The following is a 24612-nucleotide window of genomic DNA, read 5'->3' as shown; positions in this document are numbered from 1 at the left end:
GTCTGATCCAATAGCTTAGAAAAGGCCATTCAATCCATCGTATCCATGCCATTCTCCGCAAGTACAACTCATCTAGTCCCACTCACCCTCCCTTTCCCTGTAGCCCTGCGGTTATTTTCTCTTCAGATAATTATTCAATTCTCTTTTGAGTTCCTCAGTTGAATCTGCCTCCATCGCACACCAAGGCAGTGCATTACGGTCTTAACACTAGATGTGGAACAACCATTTCTCCTCATGTCACCATTGCTTCTTTTGCCAATCACCTCAAGTCAATATCCTCTGATTCCCGATCCTCCCACCAATTTCTCTTTGCCTACTGTGTCCAGGCAACTCATGATTTTGAACACAACTTTCAAATCTCCACTTTTTTTACGATCTCATATGATGTCATAACTGGACAGGAAGATCCCAAAATGGAATCCTGGCTCAAAGGTCCATAATGTTACATTTTGTTTAGAAAACATGGAGGAACAGAGTCACCTGACTGCAAATTCGTTAAAAGAATAAAAAAATATTAAACATGAAGAGGTTAATTATGATACAATACAACTCAGGATACAACTCAGGACTGGGAGAAGGTGCAGTTTGAATCAGCCATCCAGCCAAAAGCAGAAAGGTCTTGAGGCTGCAAAAAATGTCTTGTTCTGAAGTCTAGGTTTCCACAGAGAATTGGAGTAAGAGAATTGGCATAAGAGAGAGTTTGAAAGGTCACGTGGTGTGCATTATTAAAGCGACAGCAGTGTTCACTTGGGGTAATATCACTGGATTTTTATAGTTAAACACCCATAAGGGAGTATTACCTGGCTGGTGTTTACTTGTAGTCTGACCAAGTAAGAAGTCTTTTCGGGGGAACTGTTTTGTGAGGCTGTTAACTGTGTAAATGTAGTGTTGTGTGCTTAAATTTTCTTTTCTTCCTGTTAATGTGTGGTGTTTTTACAACCACGACCTCAAACCTGAAGTTGACAGGATCTGGGAAACCTCTACATTAACTTCCTTTAACTTCAGCCAAAGGCAGCTAGACTCCAGGACATAAGAACATAAGAACATAAAAACTAGGAACAGGAGTAGGCCACCTGGCCCGTCAAGCCTGTTCCGCCATTCAATAAGATCATGGCTGATCTTTTGGTGGACTCAACTCCCCTCACCCGCCCACTCACCTTAACCTTTTATTCCTTAATTGTTCAAAAATCTATCTACCTTTGTCTTAAATGCATTTAACGAGGTAGCCTCAACAGCTCCACTGGGCAGGGAATTCCACAGATTCACAACCCTTTGGGTGAAGAAATTCCTCCTCAACTCATTCTTCAATCTGCTCCCTTTTACTTTGAAACTATGCCCCTCCAGTTCTAGTTTCACCTACCAGTGGAAACAACCACCCTGCTTCTATCCTATCTATTCCCTTCATAATTTTATATGTTTCTATAAGATCCCCCCGCATCCTTCTAAATTCCAATGAGTATAGTCCCAGTCTACTTAGTCTGTTCTCATAAACTAATCCTCTCAACTCCAGAATCAACCGAGTGAATCTCCTCTGAACACACTTCAATGCTAGTATATCCTTTCTCAAGTAAAGAGACCAAAACTGTACACAGTACTCCAGGTGTGGCCTCACCAGCATCCTGTACAGCTGCAACATAACCTCCCTGCTTTTAAACTCCATCCCTCTAGCAATGAAGGACAAAATTCCACTTGCCTTCTTAATTAACTGCTGCACCTGCAAACCCACTTTTGTGATTCATGCACAAGGACACCCAGGTCCCTCTGCACAGCAGCATGCTGCAATGTTTTACCATTTAGTCCATTTTGATGTTTTTCCTAACAAAATGGGTGATTTCACATTTATCAACATTGAACTCCATCTGCCAGACCCTTGCCCACTCACTTCCACTATCTCTATCCCTCGGCAGACTTTCAATGTCTTCTGCACACTTGGCTCTACCACTCACCTCATCTGCGAAGTTTGACACAATACACTTGCTCCCCAACTCCAGATCATCTATGTAAATTGTGAACAATTGCAGACCCAACACTGATCCCTGAGGCCAACCAGAGAAACATATATTTATCCTTGGGTGAAGAAGTTCCTCCTCAACTGAACATGTAATTTGAGTACGCAGAGTCCAACTAGCAGCCCCCCCCAACCAAAAAAAGAAAATCCCAATTGTTATTTTTTAAACCTAGATTGTAATTTCTGGGATAATGTAAGGGTCCAGGTGAGAACTCCTCCTCCTTATTCTCCAAAGGGATTAGTAGTTGGGTTTTCAGAGTGGTTTAAGGTCAGATGAGATAATTTAATTTTATGTAAATTCATAAATGTTACATTATGTAAAAGCATCCAATTCGGTGGTTGTACAAAGAGTAGAAGTATAAATCACAATGCTTACATATTTTGAGAAGAAACAATATCTAATTCTTATTTTAATTGATACAAATACTAGAATTTAAAAGAGGACTTGGCAATGTCAGGCTGGCATCTAGGTGGCTCTGCCAGGGTGCTGGGCTGACACTACCTGGGTACCCAGGTAGCACCAGCAGTGCAGGGCATCACCCTGCTCAAAGGTCATGCAGCCGGGGGCCTCCGATCCTTTTGGAGACCTTAACGAGAGTTGTTCCATCTGGTCCCCGTTTGTGGGGACCAGTAGCAAAAGGCGCTCGCCCGTGGTCTCGGAGGCGAAGGGGATGAATCCAAAACTGGACACAATACTCCAATACCCTCGGAAATCTGCACATTAGAGTCAGGCTAGCTGCCTCACTCTAATGTGCCTATTTGCTAAAAAAATTATCCCTCCCGTTGTGGCTGGGATTCATATCACAACGTCTTGCGAGATTGCGTTAAATCTTGCGAGGCATTGCGAGCCGGGTAGATCCAGGGAACGGGGTCTCCTGGCTTTCAACGGCCATGCTGCACTGTGGCGAGCTGCCTTTCTGGCACAGTGTGGCCGTAGGATTGCGCCCAATATAAATGGTCTGCAAGCAGGGACAGAGTGTTACATAGCAAAATAGTGAAGAGGAGATAAAAATACAGATACAGAAAAATACTGAATGGAAAGCAAATTCAAAATGCCACAGGGTAGAAGGATCTGGGTGTCTTTGTTCATGAATCGCAGAAAGTCAGATTGCAGGTACAGTATATAATTAAAAAGGCAAATGGGATGTTAGTGTTTATTGCAAAAGGACTGGAGTATAAAAGTAGAGAAGTGTTGTTGTAATTGTATAGGGTGTTGGTGAGACCACATCTGGAGTATGTCCAGTTTTGGTCTCCTTATTTGAGGAAGGATGTGGTGGCATTGGAAGCAGTTCAGAGGAGGTTCACCAGATTGATTCCGGGATGAAAGGGTTGATGTATGAGGAAAGATTAAACAGTTTGGGCTTATCCTTGCTCGAGTTTAGAAGGATGAGAGGGGATCTAATTGAGGTATATAAGATACTAAAAGGGATTGATGAACTAAATGTAGTCCAAATGTTCCCCCTTGTGGGGCAATCTAGAACGAGAGAACACAGGTATAGGTTGAGAGGCGATACATTTAGAACTGAGATGAGGCGGAACTACTTCTCGAGAGGGTGGTGAATTTGTGGAACTCGCTGCCTATAGTGCGATGGAAATGGAGTCATTAAATGGTTTCAAGAAGGAGATAGATATATTTCTGATAACAAATGGGTTAAAGGGATATGGGGAACAGGTGGGGAGGTGGACTGGAGACCAGGAAGAGATCAGCCATGATCTGATTGAATGGCGGAGCAGGCTTAAAAGGCTGAACTGCCTATTTCTGCTCCTACTTCCAAAGTTCCTGTATAGATGTGTATAATCTTTATCAGCAATGGCACATTAATGTGAAGGGCGTTGACTATGTTTGTGCTTGATCAACTTTGCACTTAGAAAATGCAGCTTGCTTTACTGAATGCAGCAGGTTTTACTGAAAAGTAATTTTAAAAATTAATTTCTTGTACCTATCCCATATGGTATAGCCCTTATTGCTTTACAAGTAAAAGTTTAGCTTTTAAAATCCGAAAACTGTTACTGGATTTCGTGCTGCTGAGTTTAGTACATTTTCTTCTAATTTTCAAAATACAAAAAAAACGTATGCCAAGTTTCCCTCTGTGATTTCGTTTGCTCAGCATTTAATATCTGCTGTGGTAATAATGTCACTATGACTGAGAATAGCTGTATATTCCAGATTTATTAATTACATTTCAATTCTATCAGCTGCTGTGGTGGGATTTGAACTTGTGTCCCCAATGCATTTATCTGGGCCACAGTAACATTATTACCACAGCATTGCCCTCAGCAATAACCTGCTCACCGACACTCAGTTTGAATTGCACCAGGGGGCCACTCAACTCCTGGCATTGGCCTTAGTCCAAACATGGACAAACGAGCTGAACTCAAGAGGTGAGGTGATGTTGGCTGCTCTTGACATCAAGGCAGTTTTTGACTCCGTCTGGCATCAAGCAGCCTGGGCAAAATGGGAATCAGTGATAATCAGGAGGAAAGCTCTCCACTGGTTGGAGTCATACCTGGCACAATCATTTCTGTCCCAGGACATCAATTCAAATGTACATCAGGGTAGTTTCCTAGGCCTAACCATCTTCAGCTGCTTCATCAATTACTTTCCTTCCATCATAAGATTATAAATTGGAATGTTTGCTCATGATTTCACAATGTTCAGTACTCTGCCTGCTTAACTTTTTGTCAACCTGCAGAAAAGCCAGAAGTGGGCATTATAAAAATGCCATTTCCTTTGTTATCGAGGCCTTGAAGCTAAAGAGCAGAACATCAAGAAAGTTCCTTTCTTTTATGCTGAAGCTGCAGCCGCAGACAATGTTCCCATCAGGCAGGGAGTGGAGGAGTCCACCACAGATTTTGAAACCGTTCTTAAAGCCTTTGACAATTATTTTAGCCCGAAGTGAAACTTAGTAATTCAGTGCGACTCCGTGACGTCACATGATTCTGTTGACTGGTTAAGCCCATGGTTAAGCCCAAGAAAGCCTGTCAAACTGAATCTAAGGGTAGGAAACGCCACACCAGCAGTCATTATGGGATGCTTGCATTGTGGCATTAAAAAACAATATAGACATTGAGAGTGCCCAACAGTGACTGCAGCGTATTTTCTGTGTGGAAAAAGTGGACATTTCAAGCGTTTCTGCAAATCCAACAACTTTAATGGAACTGGAAGGCAGGAAGATATTTATGAAACACACTTCATGCAAGAAATTGGAAATCAAAGTAAACACAAAAGGGGTGTATTCTCCGTCGCCGGTAGAAGAGTTCCCGATGCAGCGGAGAATCACATGTCGGGTCAGAATCGGGATGGCCGCCAGGCACCAATCCTGTTCCTATGCTCCAGCCCACCCCCCCCCCGGTCGACAGCAACAACGGGTTACATGCCCCACGCCGACGGGAAAATGTAAATAGGTCATATTAACCCATTTGTATCCGATTAACGGACTCAATACGCGATTCTCCATGCTTCCGTGATGTTCCGGCCCTTTTGGTCGGGATTCACTCGGGCATGAATTGGTGCAAGTATTTTTAAGTGTGGCTCTGACGTGGTGTACCTCATGGTGGGTCAAGGGGGTAAGTATGTTACATAAGTGGCCCTGAAGTCCATTGGAGGGCCCCCCTTCCCCCACAATGCAAACTTTGCCCATCCCACTCCCAGCTCCCCCTCCCCATCAGAGCCCCCCATGTCAGAGACCCCCTGCCTGGGAGCTAACCCGTCAGCCTGGGGTGGTCCTCGAAGACACCGGGGATCGCTGAGTGCCCCAGGATATAGCGGTCATGCACGTTCCTAAGGTAGCGGGCACATACAGGCGTGATCCTTAGGCAGTGGGCACACATGATCTGAACATTCAAGGAATGGAACCCCTTCTTGTTAATGCTGATGCCCCATGCTCGCAGGGCAGCTTGCTTGCCATCGATGGCCCCCTGGACCTGGGGAATCCTGGCAATGGTGGTGAAACGTGCAGCTCGGGCAATTTGGTGGGCCTAGTCCAGGTTGAAGGTAATGTCATTGGATGCTTGGGCATACAGAACATCTGTCATCTCCCAGGTGCACCTGTGGGCTGGCTGTGAGATGCCACTGCGAGGTCCCTGCTCGAGCCCTGGAATGGCTCAGTGGTGTAAAAATGAAAGGCTCCTGTGACCTTCCTGGTCACTGGGGGCATGTGTCCTCTTCCTCCACAGGGTGCAATTTTCAGGGGGACATGGCGCAGGAACCACAGTGTCTCCGTGTTGAGATGCAGTCGTCTGCGGCACATATCGTCAGTCTGCCCATTGTATGAGCTTTGAGTCCTGGACATCGTAGCATGTGGTTGGTCTCCCCTCAGCCGGATCGGCAGCCAAGTCTCGAGAATGTGTCCAGCGGCCCCCTGTAGATGTGGTGCAGGCTCCAGCCTGCGTTGTCCTTGATACTTTGTGCGATGGCTGCGATAATCAGTACAACAGAAACCTCAGTGGGATCAGCTCCACCATTCTTTGTATCTGGAAGTATTTGGAGAAGGAGAGAGACCGACAATCAGTTAGGTCTTCCGTCCCGGGAACCTGAAATCCCCCAATCCTCCCCAACCTTATCATGATTGTGGTGATATGCCTATGGGTCATATATAATTCGATGGTGTGGTATCAAGACCAAGGTCATGTGACCTGGGGACCTGTATATAAAGAGAGGCTCATCTGGCCACCTCCAGAAGGACATGAGTAGAGGGTAATAAGAAGTACATGTAACAGGTCAACAGAAGGTGTAAGTTCCAGAGGAGTAACAAGACTCCATGATAACGTGCTCTGTATTAGATTGCCATCTTACCACACGAGACCATCTTATCACACGAGACAAACTAAAAGAATCTTAGTTTGGACAGATTGTGGTAAACACCACTGGTAACACATTGCACGTATTACGGTACTGCCAGGCTCCTCCCAGCAGGCGACGTGTAAAAGTGTCTGCTCTCCTGCGCTGCTCCCATTCTGGTTCCAGCTGCAGGAGGCACAACACCTTGTGCAATAAAGCCTCGATTGTTTCACCATTCTCGTCTCGTGGTAATTGACGGTACATCAATTTATTGAACAAGATTTTAAAAGATGAACATCTTAATCAAGCCTGATCGCCTGGAGCTGAGCCCTCACGCAGCCAACGCCACGTCCGCCTTCGACCACTGGCTAGCCTGCTTTGAAGGCTACCTCAGAGCAGCCACTGAAGAACTCTCGGACCCACAAAAGCTCCAAGTCCTCTACTCACGGATGAGCCCTCAAGTTTTTCCCCTCATCCAGGATGCGCCCACCTACACAGAAGCGATGACGCTACTAAAGGGACACGACATTAAGTCGGTGAATCAAGTGTACGCCAGGCCCCTCCTGGCCACGAGACGGCAACTCCCGGGGGAGACTCTGGACGATTTCTTGCGGGCTCCACAGATTCTCGGTCGGAACTGTGACTGCCAGGCAGTTTCGGCAACCAACACACCAAACTACTAATCAGAGACGCTTATGTCACGGGCATTAAGTCTATGTACGTTTACCAGCGACTACTGGAAGGGAGTATGCTCGATCTTGCAGAGGCTGCGCAGCTTGCTAATTCCCTAGAAGTGGCCTCCTGTAATCTGGAGGCCTACACCTCCGACCGCGCGGCACCCTCGTGGGCATCGTGGGCCCCACCAGCTGCCGACTCGAGTACACCGCAAGCCTGCGCCACGCGGCAGCCAGCCAACCCCAAAGGGCCCAAATGTTATTTTTGTGGCCAGAGCAAACATCCCAGGCAGCGCTGCCCGGCGCGGACGCGACCTGCAACGGGTGCGGGAAGAAGGGCCACTTTGTTTCCGTTTGCCAGGCCTGGTCGGTCGCCGCTGTTTCCAGGCACGGCATTGCTACACCCCCGTGTGATCCGGGGCGCCGCCATCTTCTCCACCACAGGCCACGTGCGGCCCGTGGGCGCCGCCATCTTCGGCGGCATTTTGGACCGCGCCTCAGGACCCCTGCTCGCCTGGCCGTTCGTTGCCCGCTGATACCTCTGCCACCGCTGATCAGCCCGGGACCTCCCAACATCTTCCGCAGCTCGCCTCCATCAACCTGGATCTGTCTTGGCCCCGCAACCTCGTGACCGCTACAACGACGGTAAAGATCAAAGGGCACGAGGCAACCTGCCTCTTTGACTCCAGGAGCACCGAGAGTTTCATCCACCCTGCTACGGTCAGGCGCTGCTCCCTCCCGGTACTCCCCGTCACCCAGAAAATCTCCATGGCCTCCGGATCCCATTCCATGCAAATCTGGGGGTACTGTGTCGCGACCCTCACCATTCAGGGCATAGAGTACAGCAACTTCAGGCTCTCCGTCCTCCTCCATCTCTACGCTGCCCTGTTACTAGGTCTTGATTTTCAATGCCACCTCCAAAGCCTTACTTTGAAATTTGACGGACCCCTGCCCCCCCCTCACCGTCTGCGGCCTCACGACCCTTAAGGTCGATCCACCTTCACTTTTTGCAAACCTCACCCCGGACTGCCAGCCCGTCGCCACTAGGAGCACACAGTACAGTGCCCAGGACAGGACCTTCATCAGGTCGGAGGTCCAACGGCTTCGGTGGGAAAGGATCATTGAGGCCAGCAACAGCCCCTGGAGAGCTCAAGTGATGGTAGTGAAGACTGGGGAGAAGCACAGGGTGGTCACTGACTACAGTCAGACCATCAACCGGTACACGCAGCTCGACGCGTACCCCGTCCCATGCATATCTGACATGGTCAATCAGATTGTGCAGTACCTAGTTTTCTCCACAGTAGACTTGAAGTCCGCCTACCACCAGCTCCCCATCCGCCCGGAGGACCGGCAATACACTGCGTTCGAAGCAGATGGCTACCTCTATTATTTCCTTAGAGTTCTCTTTGGTGTCACCAATGGGGTCTCGGTCTTCCAGCGAGAGATGGACCGAATGGTTGACCAGTACGGGCTGCGGGCCACCTTCCTGTATCTAGATAACATCACCATCTGCAGCCACGATCAGCAGGACCACGACGCAAACCTCCAAAAATCCCTCCATACCGCCAAACTCCTTAACCTCACCGACAATAAGGAGAAATGCGTGTTCTGCACCAACCGTTTAGCCATCCTTGGCTACATAGTGGAAAATGGAGTCCTAGGGCCCGACCCCGACCGCATGCGCCCCCTCCTGGAACTCCCTCTCCCCCACTGCCCCAAGGCCCTGAAACGATGCCTGGGGTTTTTCTCGTATTACGCCCAGTGGGTCCCTAATTAAGCAGACAAGGCCCACCCACTCATCAAGTCCTCATTCTTTCCCCTGACGGCTGAGGCCCGCCAGGCCTTCAGCCACATCAAGGCGGACATCGCCAAGGCCACAATGCACGCAGTCGACGAGTCCCTCCCCTTTCAGGTGGAGCGCGATGCATCAGACGTAGCTCTGGCCGCCACCCTCAACCAGGCGGGCAGGCCCGTGGCTTTCTTTTCCCGCACCCTCCATGTCTCTGAGATTCGGCACTCCTCTGTCGAAAAGGAGGTCCAAGCCATCAAGGAAGCTGTGCGACATTGGCAGCATTACTTGGCCGGCAGGAGATTCATTCTCCTCCCTGACCAACGGTCGGTTGCCTTCATGTTTAACAATACGCAGCGGGGCAAGATCAAAAATGACAAGATCTTTAGGTGGAGGATCGAGCTCTCCACCTACGAGACCTTGTATCGCCCGAGGAAGCTCAATGAGCTCCCAGATGCCCTGTCCCGCGGTGCATGTGCCTGCGCACAAGTGGTCCGACTCCGGGCTCTCCACAATGACCTCTCCCACCCGGTGGTCACCCGGTTCTTCCATTTTGTCAAGGCCCGCAACCTGCCCCACTCCATTGAGGAGGTCAGGACCGTAACCAGAGACTGCCAAGTCTGCGCAGAGTGCAAGCCGCAATTCTACCAGCCAGATAGAGCGCACCTGGTGAAGGCCTCCCGCCCCTTTGAGCGCCTCAGCATTGACTTCAAAGGGCCCCTCCCCTCCACATGTACTTCCTCAACGTAATTGATGAGTACTCCCGGTTCCCTTTCGCCATCCCATGCCCCGACATGACTTCTGTCACGGTCATCAAGGCCCTGCACAGCATCTTTGATGCATGATCAATCACTACTGAAGCGAGATTGTAGTCCAATTGAATGAACAAGTAGTTACTCCAGCAGCTCCGGTACAGAATGACTGCTGTGGGTGAAACACAGACTCTTATGCTCCGCCTGCTGGGCGGAGCCAGCAGGCAGGTTCTACCACTCAGACTACAGTATAAGGTACATCCCATCTAGGTACCGCAATACCCCTAATATAGCCCACCACAATCTTCACCCTGTTCGGTTTCCCCACCTACATCCACAGCGATCGGGGATCCTCCTTCATGAGTGATGATCTGTGTCAGTTCCTGCTCAGCAAGGGCATCGCCTTGAGCAGGATGACCAGCTACAACCCCCAGGGAAACGGGCAGGTGGAGATGGAGAACGGGACGGTCTGGAAGGCCGTCCTGCTGGCCCTTCGGTCTAGAAATCTCCCGGTCTTCTGCTGGCAGGAGGTCCTCCCCGACGCGCTCCACTCCATCCGGTCGCTCCTGTGCACTGCTACTAATGAGACCCTTCACGAACGAGTGTTTGCCTTCCCTAGGATGTTCACCTCTGGGGTCTCGCTCCCAACATGGCTGACCGTTCCCGGACCCGTCCTCCTCCGGAAGCATGTGCGGAGCCACAAATCGGATCCCTTGGTTGAGAAAGTCCACCTCCTCCATGCAAACCCACAGTTCGCCTATGTGGCACACCCCGACGGGCGCCAGGACACAGTCTCCCTCCGGGACCTGGCACCCGCTGGGTCCCCACCCACAACCCCCGACCTTATACCGCTCCCCACCAAGGTTGCCTCATTCACCCCTGCGCCACCCACCCTCCCACCAGCGAACCTCACCGCAGCCCCCACCCCAGCAGATCTGTCCTCCCACTGGATCCACTAAGGGGTGACGAAGGAGAGGACAACACGCTGCCGGAGTCGCAGGTGACCATGTCGGCGCCCACATCACAACCAGGACTGAGGCGATCGCAGCGGAGGGTCAGAGCCCCCGACAGACTCACTCTGTAATGTTTCCTTCACCCCCGCCGGACTTTTTTAGAACAGGATTGAATTAGTGGGCGGGCCTTGTCCGCATAGTTGGGGACCCACTGGGCATAATACAAAAAAAATCCCAGGCAGCGTTTCAGGGCCTTGGAGCAGTGGGGGAGGGGGAACTCCATGAGGGGGCGCATGCGTTCGGGATCTGGGTCTATAACTCCATCATGCACTACGTAAACAGGGGGTGAATGTGGTAAACACCACTGGTAACACATTGCATGTATTACGGTACTGCCACTGTATTACAGGTACCACAGTAAATCCCAGCCTGCTGGGTATAAAAGTGTATGCTCTCCTGTGCTGCTCCCATTCTGGTTCCAGCTGCAGGAGGCACAACATCTTGTGCAATAAAGCCTCAATTGTTTCACCATTCTCGTCTCATGGTAATTTACGGTACATCACAGATTGAAGTGTTTGGTGAGTTCATCTTAAGTACAAGGGACCAAACACAACATGGCACCAGGTATGCTTAAGATTTGAGGTTTGCAATGGGGATTCGGCTTGAAGGCCGGTCTGGTGAACTGCAACCTGAGGCAACTCAATGCGTGAAAATGCTTAAGCTCAAGATGGATGGACTGAGGGGCCCCAGCAGCTTCAGATACCTGATAATGTAGATGACAACTGGCGGCTGTTCAAACAGCAGTTCGAACTTTATGTTTCGACTGTGGGCCTGCAGGCCCAGCCTGATGAAAGGCGAATCACGTTGCTGCTAACATTGCCAGGTTCACAAGCGTTCAAACGATATAACTAATCTGTCTTTGAAAGTGAGGGAGATCGGAAGTACTTTGATGAAGTAATGAAGCACTTTGATAAGCACTGCTCCCGCAAGAAGAATGAAACGTTTGAATGTTATATGTTTTGCATGCATACCCAGAGACCTGGTGAATCATTTGATAGATATGTCATGGACCTGAGGCTGAAGGCCCAGTCATGTAACTTCGATGACTTAAAATCCTCGTGACGCTCGATCAATAACTCCTCAGACGAGATTGGAGACAATTGAAGGCTTTAATGCACTAGATGTTTCCCCCAGCTGCGCAGGTACATAATGCAGCTGCTGGGGAGACACATGCTCTTATACTCCGCCTTACTGGGCGGAACCAGCAGGCAGGCTTCACCAATGAAAATAACAGTCTCAGGTACCTCCCACACCAGTGGTCTTACAGCATTATTCAGGGTACCGTAATACCCCTAATACCAACTACCACATTCACCCCCTGTTAAAAAAAGAGTCCGGCGGGGGTGGTGGTCTCGTGTTATACAGTGGTAGAGGTGTAGGTTATGGTGGTACCCGGTATACATTAGCACAGTGCTTTGCCTTGTTACATGTCGCAACTATTTACAAGAATTATTTACAGTCAGAGTGAAGCAATTAGTCGATCGGGGGCCCTGGTCGTCCTCCGCGATCGTCGTAGCTTCAGCAGTGATGCAGGCGCTGGCTCGGGCATCCGTGGCTCCGGGATCATGGCTTTGTCTTCTTCAGCAGCTTCATCACCCCTAGATGGGACCAGTGGAAGGACCGATCCACCTGGGAAGGGGGCGGTTGTGGAGTGCGCCGGTGGGAGGGAGGATGGGGTCGGTAGTGGAGGTATGGGTGGGGATCCAGCGGGTGCCAGGTCCCGTAGGGAGACCGTATCCTGTCGGCCGTCGGGGTATGCCACGTAGGCGTATTGAGGGTTAGCGTGCAGGAGGTGGACCCTCTCGACCAATGGGTCAGACTTGTGCGCCCGCTCGTGTTTGCGGAGCAGGATGGGTCCAGGAGCTGCCAGCCAGGTTGGGAGCGAGGTCCCGGAGGACTTCCTAGGGAAGACAAGGAGACGTTCGTGAGGGGTTTGGTTGGTCGTGGTACACAGCAGTGATCGGATGGAGTGGAGAGCATCCAGGAGCACCTCCTGCCAGCGGGAGACTGGGTGATTCCTGGACCGTAGGGCCAGTAGGACGGTCTTCCAGACCGTTCCGTTCTCCCTCTCCACCTGCCCGTTTCCCCGGGGGTTGTAACTGGTCGTCCTGCTCGAGGCAATGCCCTTGCTGAGCAGGAATTGACGCAGTTCGTCACTCATAAAGGAGGTCCCCCTATCGCTGTGTATGTAGGCGGGGAAACCAAACAGCGTGAAGATACTGTGGAGGGCTTTTATGACGGTGGCTGCGGTCATGTCGGGGCAGGGGGTGGCGAAAGAGAACCAGGAGTACCCGTCAATCACGTTCAGGAAGTACGTGTTGCAGTCGGTGGAGGGGAGGGGCCGTTTGAAGTCCATACCAAGACGTTCAAAGGGATAGGAAGCCTTTATCAGGTGCGCTTTCTCTGGCCTGTAGAAGTGCGGCTTGCATTCCGCGCAGATTTGGCAATTACTGGTGGCGGTCCTGACCTCCTCGATGGAGTCGGGCAGGTTTTGGGTCTTAATGAAATGGAAGAATCGAGTGACCCCCGGGTGGCAGAGATCCTCATGGAGGCGGTCCACTTGTGCATTGGCACATTTGCCGCGGGATAGAGCATCAGGAGGCTCGTTTAGCTTCCCGGGACGATACAAAATCTCATAGTTGTAGGTGGAGAGCTCGATCCTCCACCGTAAGATCTTATCGTTCATAATCTTGCCCCGCTGTGCATTATTGAACATGAAAGCAACCGACTGTAGGTCAGTGAGGAGAGTGAATCTCCTGCCGGCCAGGTAATGCCTCCAGTGTCGCACAGCTTCAACTATGGCCTGGGCCTCCTTTTCAACTGAGGAATGGTGGATTTCTGAAGCATGGAGGGTGCGTGAGAAGAAGGCCACGGGTCTGCCCGCTTGGTTGAGGGTTGCCGCCAGAGCTACGTCAGATGTGTTGCTGTCGACTTGGAAGGGGAGGGATTCGTCGATTGCGTGCATTGTGGCCTTTGCGATGTCCGCTTTGATGTGGCTGAAGGCCTGGAGAGCCTCTGCCGACAGGGGAAAAACTGTGGATTGAATTAGTGGGCGGGCCTTGTCCGCATAGTTGGGGACCCACTGGGCATAATACAAAAAAAATCCCAGGCAGCGTTTCAGGGCCTTGGAGCAGTGGGGGATGGGGAACTCCATGAGGGGGCGCATGCGTTCGGGATCTGGGCCTATAACTCCATCATGCACTACGTAGCCAAGGATGGCTAGACGGTCGGTGCTGAACACGCATTTGTCCTGGTTATATATTAGATTAAGGACTTTTGCGGTATGGAGGAATTTTCGGAGGTTGGTGTCGTGGTCCTGCTGGTCGTGGCTGCAGATGGTGACGTTATCGAGGTACGGAAACGTGGCCCACAAACCGTACCGGTCAACCATTCGGTCCATCTCCCTTTGGAAGACCGAGACTCCATTAGTGACATCGAAGGGATCCCTTAGGAAGTGGTAGAGCCGCCCATCTGCTTTGAATGCAGGGTATTTGAGGTCGCTAGGGCGAATGGGGAGCTGGTATTGTGCAATCTGATTGACCAGATCAGATATGCGGGGGGGGCGGGGGGGGGGGGGGGGGGGGTACGCATCGAGCTGCGTATACCTGTTGATGGTCTGACTATAATCGATGACCATCCTATGCTTCTCCCCGGTCTTTACAACCACTACTGGAGCTCTCCAGGGACTGTTGCTGGCCTCAATAATACCTTTCTTCAGTAACCGCTGGACTTCCGACCTAATGAAGGACCGGACCTGGGCACTATACCATCTGCTCCTGGTGGCGACGGATTTGCAATCCGGGGTGAGGTTCGCAAACAGGAAGGCGGATCGACTTGAGGGGGGGGTATAGGGCTGCCGAATTTAAAAGTTAAGCTCTGGAGGTTACATTGGAAGTCTAACCCTAGGAGCGTGGCAGCGCAGAGGTGAGGAAGGATGTAGAGCCGGTAATGTTTAAACTCCCTTCCCTGGACTGTGAGATTCGCTATGCAGAACCCTTTGATCTCTACCGAGTGAGACCCGGAGGCCAGGGAGATTTTTTGGTTGACTGGGTGGATAGGAAGAGAACAGCGCCTTATCGTATTGGGGTGCATGAAGCTCTCTGTGCTCCCGGAGTCGATCAGGCAAGATGTTTAATATCCGTTGATGAGCACGGTCGTCGTCGCAGTCGAGAGTGTTCATGGCCGAGTCTGGTCGAGGGTCACCGAGGCAAGTCGTGGCAAAATTTGGACGTTTTCCTCGGGCGGTGTTTGGTCATCCGAGTCGGGGTCCTGAGAGTCCAGCCAAGATGGCGGCGCCCATTGTTCGCGCATGGCTGGAGGTGTACAAGATGGCAGGGCCCAGCCGTCGCACGTGGTCCCCGGGGGACAAGATGGCGGCGCCCGGAAGCCGCACGTGGCCCTGGAGAAGGAAGATGGTGGCGCCCGCTGGCCGCACGTGGCTCGTGGAGAGGGTTGTGGTGGCGGTCCCAGTTCGCCCCCGGAGACTGCGGCGACCGCCCGGACCTGGCATACTGCCACGAAATGGCCCTTTTTGCCGCACCCTTTGCAGATGGATGAGCAGGCCGGGCAGCGCTGCCGGGGGGTGCTTGGCATGCCCACAAAAATAGCAGCGGGACCCCCTGGCAGTCTCGCAGCACAAGCTTGTGGGGGAATGGGGGATGCATTGGAGTCGGCCGCGGGGGGATTCCACGCTGCCCAAGGGGCTGCTGCGCGGTCAGGGATGTAAGCGCGGGCGTTTCGGGAGGCCACATCCAGGGGGCCAGCAAGGGCCCATGCCTCCTTGAGGCCTAGTGTCTCTTTCTCCAGCAATCGTTGGCGGATTTGGGAGGACAGTATACCTGCAATGAAAGCGTCCCGGATCAAAAGCTGGCCGAAACGTGCGTGCAATCACAGTTCCTCCCTAACACCCGGAGCGCATGGCAGAACTCCTCCAGCGATTCCCGGGGATTTGTCGCCTCGTCGCTACCAGATGTCGGGCGTAGACCTGGTTTACAGGGCGAATATAGTGTCCTTTCAGCAGGGTCATTGCGGCCTCGAAATCGTCCGCATCCTCAATGAGGGTGTAGATCTCTGGGCTCACCCTCGAGTGGAGAACTTGCAGTTTCTGGTCCTCCGTAGGTTCAGTCGTGGCCGTCCTGAGGTACCCTTTTGAAGAATGCCAGCCAGTGTTTGAAGGTTGCCGCTGAGTTTGCCGCGTGGGGGCTGAGTTGCAGACACTCCGGCTTGATTCGGAGCTCCATTCTTTAAAATCTAGTGCAATAAATTGATGCTCGATCAATACCTCCTGAGATGAGATTGGAGACAATTGAAGGCTTTATTGCACTAGATGTTTCCCCCAGCAGCACAGGTAGAGAATGCAGCTGCTGGGGAAACACAGGCTCTTATACTCCGCCTTACTGGGCAGAACCAGCAGGCAGGCTTCACCAATGAAAATAGCAGTCTTGGGTACCTCCCACACCAATGGTCTTACAGCATTATTCAGGGTACCATAATACCCCTAATACAGACTACCCAACCTCGTTAATCCACGATTAAATTGTATATGGTGTGCATGATGACAACCTTCAGGCGATACTATTGTGGGAGGAAGATTTAGTACTGTGAAAAGCAGTGAAGATTTGCCAGGCGAGTGAGATTGCTGCACAATTAATAGGCGCACTCAGCTCAAAAGGTTTTGGTGCCAAAGTGGATGAAGAAGTCATCACCATTAGTGCTGTGATGCACGTCATAAATAAACGTGATCCCAGACGTATGGCCATTTTAAGCAGCTGACAGGAGCCGCCGCCACCACCTTGTGCCAAAAATGTGGCACTCGACACCCCCAAGGCAATGCCCGGCTTGTGGAAAAGCCTGTTTTTGGTGTAGCCGTGTTGGCTACTTTACAAAGCAATGCTTTGCACGTTCCACCATAGATCATGCACGAGCGGTGTTTTTCAAACTTCTTTTCCCGGGACCCACTTTTGCCAAGGGGCCAACCTTTGGGACCCACGCCGGCCGACCTTCGAAATCCATGTTCCGTTTGCTTCCCCAGTTTTCCGAGTCTGAGCAATGGATGGGACATTAAAGCTTCCTTGCCCCAGACAAAGGAGAGAAAGAAACTCATCTAGATCTCCTGTTCTTAATCACTATCTAGTAGCCCCTGGTGCATTTAACCTATGTTAATATTGAATGAGGACAGGATAATTAAGCTAACGGACCCCCCCAATGCGAAGTACTTCAATTTAAAACAGACGATACTGGAAATAGCTGATCAGGCAGCACTTGATGGCTGTGATGGAAAGCCATCGATCTGAAACGTTTTGCTATTTCTTTTTTATCACTGAACTTTGAAACGCTACTCAAACCTAAAATGAAGGGTAAGAGAAAATAAAGGCATATCCTTATTCAGTCATCCTGTCTCCCCTTTCTCAGCAACATGGTGTCTTCCATATTCAAAGTGTTGAAACCACTCAGAGTTATATTAGCTGGCTGAGTTGTGCGATTAAATACATCCACGCTGTTATTGAAAATATGGAAAGATGTGTCATTTGAAACATGAAAGTCTGGCAAAATCTGGTCTGAGAGAAACATGAGAGAATACAGGGAAAGATCCACAAAGGGTTAACAGCAACTGCCAGGGAAGGATTGGAAAATGCAGATATCCTTGGTCAAGCAGGCTTAGCAAACAAGACAAACAGGATTTTGAATGAAGCCAAAAACAATGGCTCACATCTTCATTGAAATTAACTATCTTAGTGAGCAGCTGGAAAAGAAAGGATGAGGTTCTAGGTGTGAAAATTTGCTAATACCAGGTAAATTAAAGAAAACTGGAGACTATCAGTCTACGAGAAACATAATTCAAAGATAAAATCAAAATTATGAGCTGAGGACACAATTGGATAATAAAACTATAGAAATGACCGGAATTAAAATTTACTCCTCTATTGAAACCAAAGCATTTCAAACATCACAAAGGAAACAATGTAATCAGATCTATGAGATGAAGTTATGTCAAAATGAATACTTAGTTGGATTAGAAGGTTTAGATCAAAGATACTTTTTACAATCAAAGTGAAAAATGTTACTTTACAATGTCATAAAAACTAGATAACTGTTAGAAAAATATATAAACCTGAAGAAAGGGAACAGCAGGCAGAACGAGAACCAGAACTCAGAGGGAGAGAGAGAGAAGCAGAGAAGGAACAAGCAGCTAGAGTCAGATTACAGTCAGCTCGGCCATGGGAAAGAGACAGGGCAAAGCAGCCGAGCTAAAATAGCTAATACATCTAAGGAAGACTAGAATTTAAAGAGTAGGCAGATTCAGCTCAGAGTCAGCCAGCAGAGTCAGCTCTCACAGCTCGGTACATGGGAAAGATAAGACACAGCAACTGAGCTAACCAGCGAATACATCTAAAGAAGACCAGACTTTAAAGAAGATTGATTGTCAAGTTGGGCCTGAAGGTCCCTTTAACCAACCAGAAGGATCCAGAAGAAAGACCTTTTTACCTTTCTGTAAAGTAATTGCAGCTTTTAAAAGAAAAAATATAATAATAAAATAACCTAATTTAACCTGAAATAGTGGTTATTCCAAAGTCTACTTTACTTACTTAGTAATGCAGTACCCAGGATTGATGCTACTAAGTAGTAAGTAGATGAAATCTTCGGTGAAGGTATGGGTTATACCGGGGGATATCTTGAAAACATAGTTTGACCTGAATAGCACCCACTGAAGCTTGCATCGGAGTCGGGGAATGAGAATCCCTGACCACCATTTGGAATGTCGGCCCATTTTGGTATAGGGGGACATCTAAGAATAGTGGTGAGTTTTCAAAAACAACGTTCACAGACATGTGAAATCAGTACAAGTGGGCAAGCATTTAATTAAAATAGAGAGAGATGAGAATGACAGTTTTCTTGGTCAGTGGTGTGGAGGAATTAAAACAAATGTGTGCAGAATCACAAAACAGTCTGAATCCCATTTGCAGATCTTTCTAAACACACCCAATGCTCAATCGTATTCAGCAATTAGAACAGAACTTCGGATAGGACCATATAGATCCAAGCAATGTGCAATTTCAGCTCGACATTTTAGGTAGGATTTTCCCTGCAGGCTTCTGAATGTTGCTGTTGGGAAACTCTGCGTTAGCAGCTGATGGGCATAACGAGCAGCAATACAATCCTGCCTCCGCGACCCTTATGACGCCCACCTACGACCCACCCGCAGGTCGCGACCCCCACTTTGAAAACCCCTGCTATAGATGAAATCGACACCGAGGATCAATTTAACATGGAATTAATTGCACCGAGAAACCAGGCGGTGAACAGAAACAAAGATGGAAGTACAATCAGAACAAAGCATGAAGACAATCAGAAGATTCTGAACAATTTCACGTCCGTACACAAATCAAAGGTAATGCTCAATGATACTTTCATTCGGTGTGACTTTGACCCTAAAGTGTCAGCGAACCTAGTAAATCGGCATATTTTGCAGCAGCTAAATGTGAAATGAGACTTTGCAAATCGGTCGGGAACCACGATGGACATCGCAACAGAACACTAGAGACTTTTGATGTTTGTGAATTAGTGCTGTCAGTGGCAGCCTAATGCACACAATACTTTTTCATATTGTAGATTTGGACGTGGACTTGGTAATTGAAATAAAATTGTACGATTCATTAAATCTAGTCGAGTGGTAAAATCTCCTCGGAGATACCTGGTCATCTGAGCACAGTGAATCACTGCAAGGCATTACAGTGTGCACAGTGTACAAGGATTTAGAAGAAATCCTATTAGCAGGCACAGGGACGGAACTGCCGGCGAGCATTCTACAATTCGGGCTAACAGTCTTGAAGAATGTGCATCGACTCAATGGCATAATACAAGGAGATGATGAGCCCGTATTAGAGCATCTGTGTGATGTGGGTGTTAAATGGACAGAGAATGAAAAGTCGTGGAGCTTCACTCTGGAGCTTACATTCGGGCCTAATGAGTATTTCACGAATGAGGTGATCACTAAAGTGTATCAGATGAACTCACAGCCGCTGACATCGTGCGTGGATGAGCCACAGATCATCGGCTCCACAGCCTGCACAATCAGCTGGAGGGAAGGCAAAAATGTAACAGTACAAGAAACTCAAACGATACCAACCCACAGGGGTCAAAACAATCAAACGACAGCAAAAAGAACCACATCCAAGGTATCATTTTTCAACTTTTTCAGGCCCACTCCAGTTGCACGGAATGGAAGTTTAAGCTCAGCAATGGCGGACAAGCAAAAGGCTGATTTTGAAATTGGCCCCCTATTTCAAAAACATGTAATTCCATGTGCACAGTTCGATTTTTCAGGTGGAAAGATTGACGATCATGCTGAATCTGGGGCCGAAGACCATAAGAAACCGTTTGAGGTGACCAACAATGATGAAATTAAAATGGGCGATGAGTACTGTGAGCTGATCATACAGCTTTTCTCCAGCAGCACAGATGAGGCTCCAGAGACAGGGCTCCGGCAGTCTGTAAGCAATCACGAGTTGGTCCTGGAAGACACCCTGACCGCGCTGTGGAGAGCGACAGTTTGGAAATGGCGCAGTCAGAATTGAAGGCTGCTGATACTACTGACAATAAATACAAGAAATTGTACCGATTTTAGATAAACTGGCCTTGGAGATACATGATGTCCCGACGCAAGTTCTGGAAATGGCTCCAATGGCACACTCCCAAGAAGTCGGTGACACAAAAGACGAGTGGGAGGACATCGATAAAGAGGCTGATTGCGGTGATGTGGAGGTTCAATTATTAGGCGACTCTAACACTGATCCTGAAGGCGACCTAATAACCATGTCATTACACAGCTCCACTGACCACGAGTTTGATCTAGAAGACCCAGGGCTTGGATCAGCTCAAACAGAAGCCATAGTCATCTCCAGTGATGGGCCAAGTCACTGATAGTCCACCAAGCCGAGATGAGGTGAGACCGGCAAACATCCTCCATGCTGGCACTATAAACCGAGGCGATCCAGCATGCTGATGAGTCTGTAGACATAAGACCATAAGACATAGGAGCGGAAGTAAGGCCATTCGACCCATCGAGTCCACTCCACCATTCAATCATGGCTGATTTCAACTCTATTTACCCGCTCTCTCTCCATAGCCCTTAATTCCTCGAGAACTCACACTGACCAGAGATGAGGAGACTCCAAGACCTCTTTGGATACCTCACCACACAACAATGACCAGCGCCATGAAAAAGGCCGCGACAAAGAAGACAACCAAGAAACACACTAGGGCACTTCACTATTTCCAGAGAATAAAAAAGATAAAGAAGAGGCTGAGAGCACCACTGTATCCCGCCAGCCAATCAATATAGAATGCACTGGCAGGTAACAAGCTACAACGTGCCAGAAAACAAAAGCAAAAGAGACTGCTGACGCAGATATGGCGATCTTGGACAAAGGCCTTTCAGCAACACAGGGCAAAACACAAGACAAGCAAGAAGCTTGCAAGTGAGCCAGACTCTGCAGAAATGGACACCGATTTGAAATATTGATTTCTGTACAGAATGCAAATGGACACTTTCTGTAAACGAAGCTTGCTCACTGTATCAGTGATATGCCATATCCGCATAATATGTAATGTGGTGATATGTCTCTGCGCCATATCTTGGTTGGATGGTGTGAGACCTCCAACCAGCAGGTGGTGGTACAGACACATCATGCGGTATCAAGACCATGGTCATGTGACCTGGGACCTGTATATAAAGAGAGGCTCAGGTGGCAATCTCCAGAAGAACATGAGTTAGAGGGTAATAAGACGTACATGTAACAGGTCAGCAGAAGGTGTAAGTTCCAGAGGAGTAACAATACTCCATGACAACATGCTCTGTATCAGATTGCCATCCTACTGCATGCGACACAATAAAAGGATCTTGGTTTGGACAGATTGAAGTGTTTGGTGAGTTCATCTTAAAGTACAAGGGACCAAACACAACATTGACTGTCCTGCGTTCTCCCAGAGTGCCAACCAGAGAGCCAGTTCTGCTGGCAACCTTCACTCTGAACACTCACTCCGCCCCAGATCAGGAGCCCCTAGACCCCAGATCTCTGCTAGCAACATTAGGAAGAGCATGTTCAGCTGTCATCTGTTCATCCAGATAGTTACCCTTTGACTGCGGGAGAGTCCTCACTGGTGAAGTACCTCTCTTTGCTGTTTGATTGTTGGCAGCTGCCTTTATGGTGCTGACACTCCTAGAGTACAGGCGCACTGTTCAGGCATTAAAGGCTGCAGGACATCCAGTCCACTAATCATCCTCTCAGACAGGCCATCTGATCTTTCAAGGAGGCACTTGAGAGTTCAGGGACCGTGAAGTGCGATCACAACTGACAAGGCTAATCCTTCCTTTCAGATAGCCTTCAGCTGTCAAGCTCGAGGCTGGTCACAGTCAAAGGGGTGTGAAATGGGAATATGAACGGCCAAGTGGAAATGTAGAAAAGAAGGCAGCCTGCAACATTGAAACACAGCCTCTTGGAGCCTAAAGGAGGGTGAAATGGACTTTCATACGACAAGCTGCAGCATGGCTCTGTCCTGTGATAGTTTGGTAGGACAGACAAGCTGAGGGTGTGGTTGCCCCTGTTCTGGGTCTCCACAGTATTTAAAGATGGCTTGAATGTCTCACATATGCTAGCCTCCTCCCACGCCCCCCCCCCCCCCCAAACTACCCAGGCCCAGGGGTGACCCCCGACCTGGCCCCCTCCAGCACCCTGGACAACCCCAGCTCCCTTGAAGGGCTGCCCACCCCCTCACAGCAGTGGGGCATCAGCTATGGTGCCTTTGAGTTGCATACCGCTACATGGAGAGGGCTACTCACCTCCCCTCGGCATACATGGGGCCAGGACCCCGCTTTTGTAGAGGTGTACTAAAGAACGCCTGCATGACTTCTCTCTAGGGAATGGGTAACTCTTGGGAGGCTGTTGTATTTGCCTTTTATCTCGCTAATGAGATTACAATGAATGCAAATGGGGTTTGATCAGGTTCTTGTCCCTTCTGGGTGAGATCCTGATTATGAACAAATACAACAGCAGATATGTCCTACTTTTCTGTACAATAACATAAGAGGGTTTTACAGTTCAGCGTGAAGATGTCACACCTCATATACAGGGTGCTACTTTATAGTGTTATGACATCCAAGATGAATGTGCGGTCAATTCCAGCCCCATAGACCCTGGAGTCCCAACACAAGTGAATTGACCAATAATTTGTAAATGAAATGAAAATCGCTTATTGTCACAAGTAGGCTTCAAATGAAGTTACTCTGAAAAGCCCCTAGTCACCACATTCCGGCGCTTGTTCGGGGAGGCTGGTACGGGAATTGAACCGTGCTGCTGGCCTGCCTTGGTCTGCTTTCAAAGCCAGCGATTTGACCCTGTGCCAGCCCCTTTTAAAGGTTCCTTGGCCCCTTGACAGGCACCAGATTTGTAAGTTAAAGCCAACTGTTTATGTATAACAAAAATAGAGATGACATGCAATTGTCATGGGCCAGTGTTTAGAAAACTCCCAAGTATATCATGGAGTTCACCTGACTTACAACTGTTTATTTATTTTGGTTGCGAGGAGCAAAGGGCCTGCCTTTCAGGTGTTACTCAGAGGCCTGAAGCATTTTTTAATCAAAAAAAAGTCTATTCTATGAATTTCATTAACATTATTATCAACACACACAGTAAGCATTTTTATCAACTACCAACACAAATCCCCACACAGCTACAGTACTCTATGTATAACCATTAATAAATTTCTCCCTTAAGCTGGTCCAATTTAAAACCAAGATCCCGTAAAGCAGAAAACCCTTTGGAAAGGTGTGGGCCAGCACCCAGCACTCAAGACCTGATTTGGATGCTCCTGTGTCCTTTTTAAAACAGCAGGTTTAAATTTCTTCCAGAAAACAATTATTTATTTTCAAGTTATCAAGCCGTCTGGAAACAGCTTTTAAAATGCAGATGGAGGAAACCACCTTCATTCAACCTGTGCTGTACAAACCCATTCAGACTCAAAGTGAAAGTAAAACCCAGAGCCACAGCCCAGCTCCACCCACACAATGACATCACTGAAGCCATATGATAAGAAAAAAATATTTCTTAAAGGGACACTCCCATGACACAATTATTATAATAGAATAACGGCCAGCTAAACTACTATTCCCCCTTCCTTTTACATCCCACCTTCTACACAAACACACACAAACAATAGACACACACACAGAGGGAGGGGTAAAAATAATAAGAGGGTTCATATGACATAGAAGATGAGTGTCCTTGCTTTGGATGTTGAAGTTGTTGCAGTAGCTGGCTGTCCTCCCAGGATGCGGAGTGATTGTAACCACCAGTTTGATTGCCAACAAGGATCTTCTGACTGTAGCATTCAGTCAGAACCCCAGGGTTTCCTCTTGGGGACTCACTTAACTTTTATTACCCTGGGCCTTCACTCAAAAGAACAGCCTCGGGCCTGTGTAATTCCTATTTGTTTTCAACTCCACCAGAATGACCATTCTGAGATAAAAACAAGTTCTCCACATGAGAATTAAAAATGGTTTTAAACAACTGATCCCACTTTCAGCCACTGGCTTTTTTG

General features: G+C 49.0%; 1 protein-coding gene across 2 annotated transcripts in view; it reads right to left on the bottom strand.

The window, feature by feature from the left end:
- Positions 1-24612, bottom strand: part of rxfp2b (relaxin family peptide receptor 2b) — a 246366-nt gene that overhangs the window by 193327 nt on the left and 28427 nt on the right. The gene's annotated exons all lie outside the window — the stretch shown is intronic.

This window comes from Scyliorhinus torazame, chromosome 15 (genome assembly GCF_047496885.1).
Source record: "Scyliorhinus torazame isolate Kashiwa2021f chromosome 15, sScyTor2.1, whole genome shotgun sequence".
Taxonomy (NCBI): Eukaryota; Metazoa; Chordata; class Chondrichthyes; order Carcharhiniformes; family Scyliorhinidae; genus Scyliorhinus; species Scyliorhinus torazame.
The sequence above is the reverse complement of the archived record's forward strand: the minus strand, read 5'-3'. Positions and strand labels throughout refer to the sequence as shown.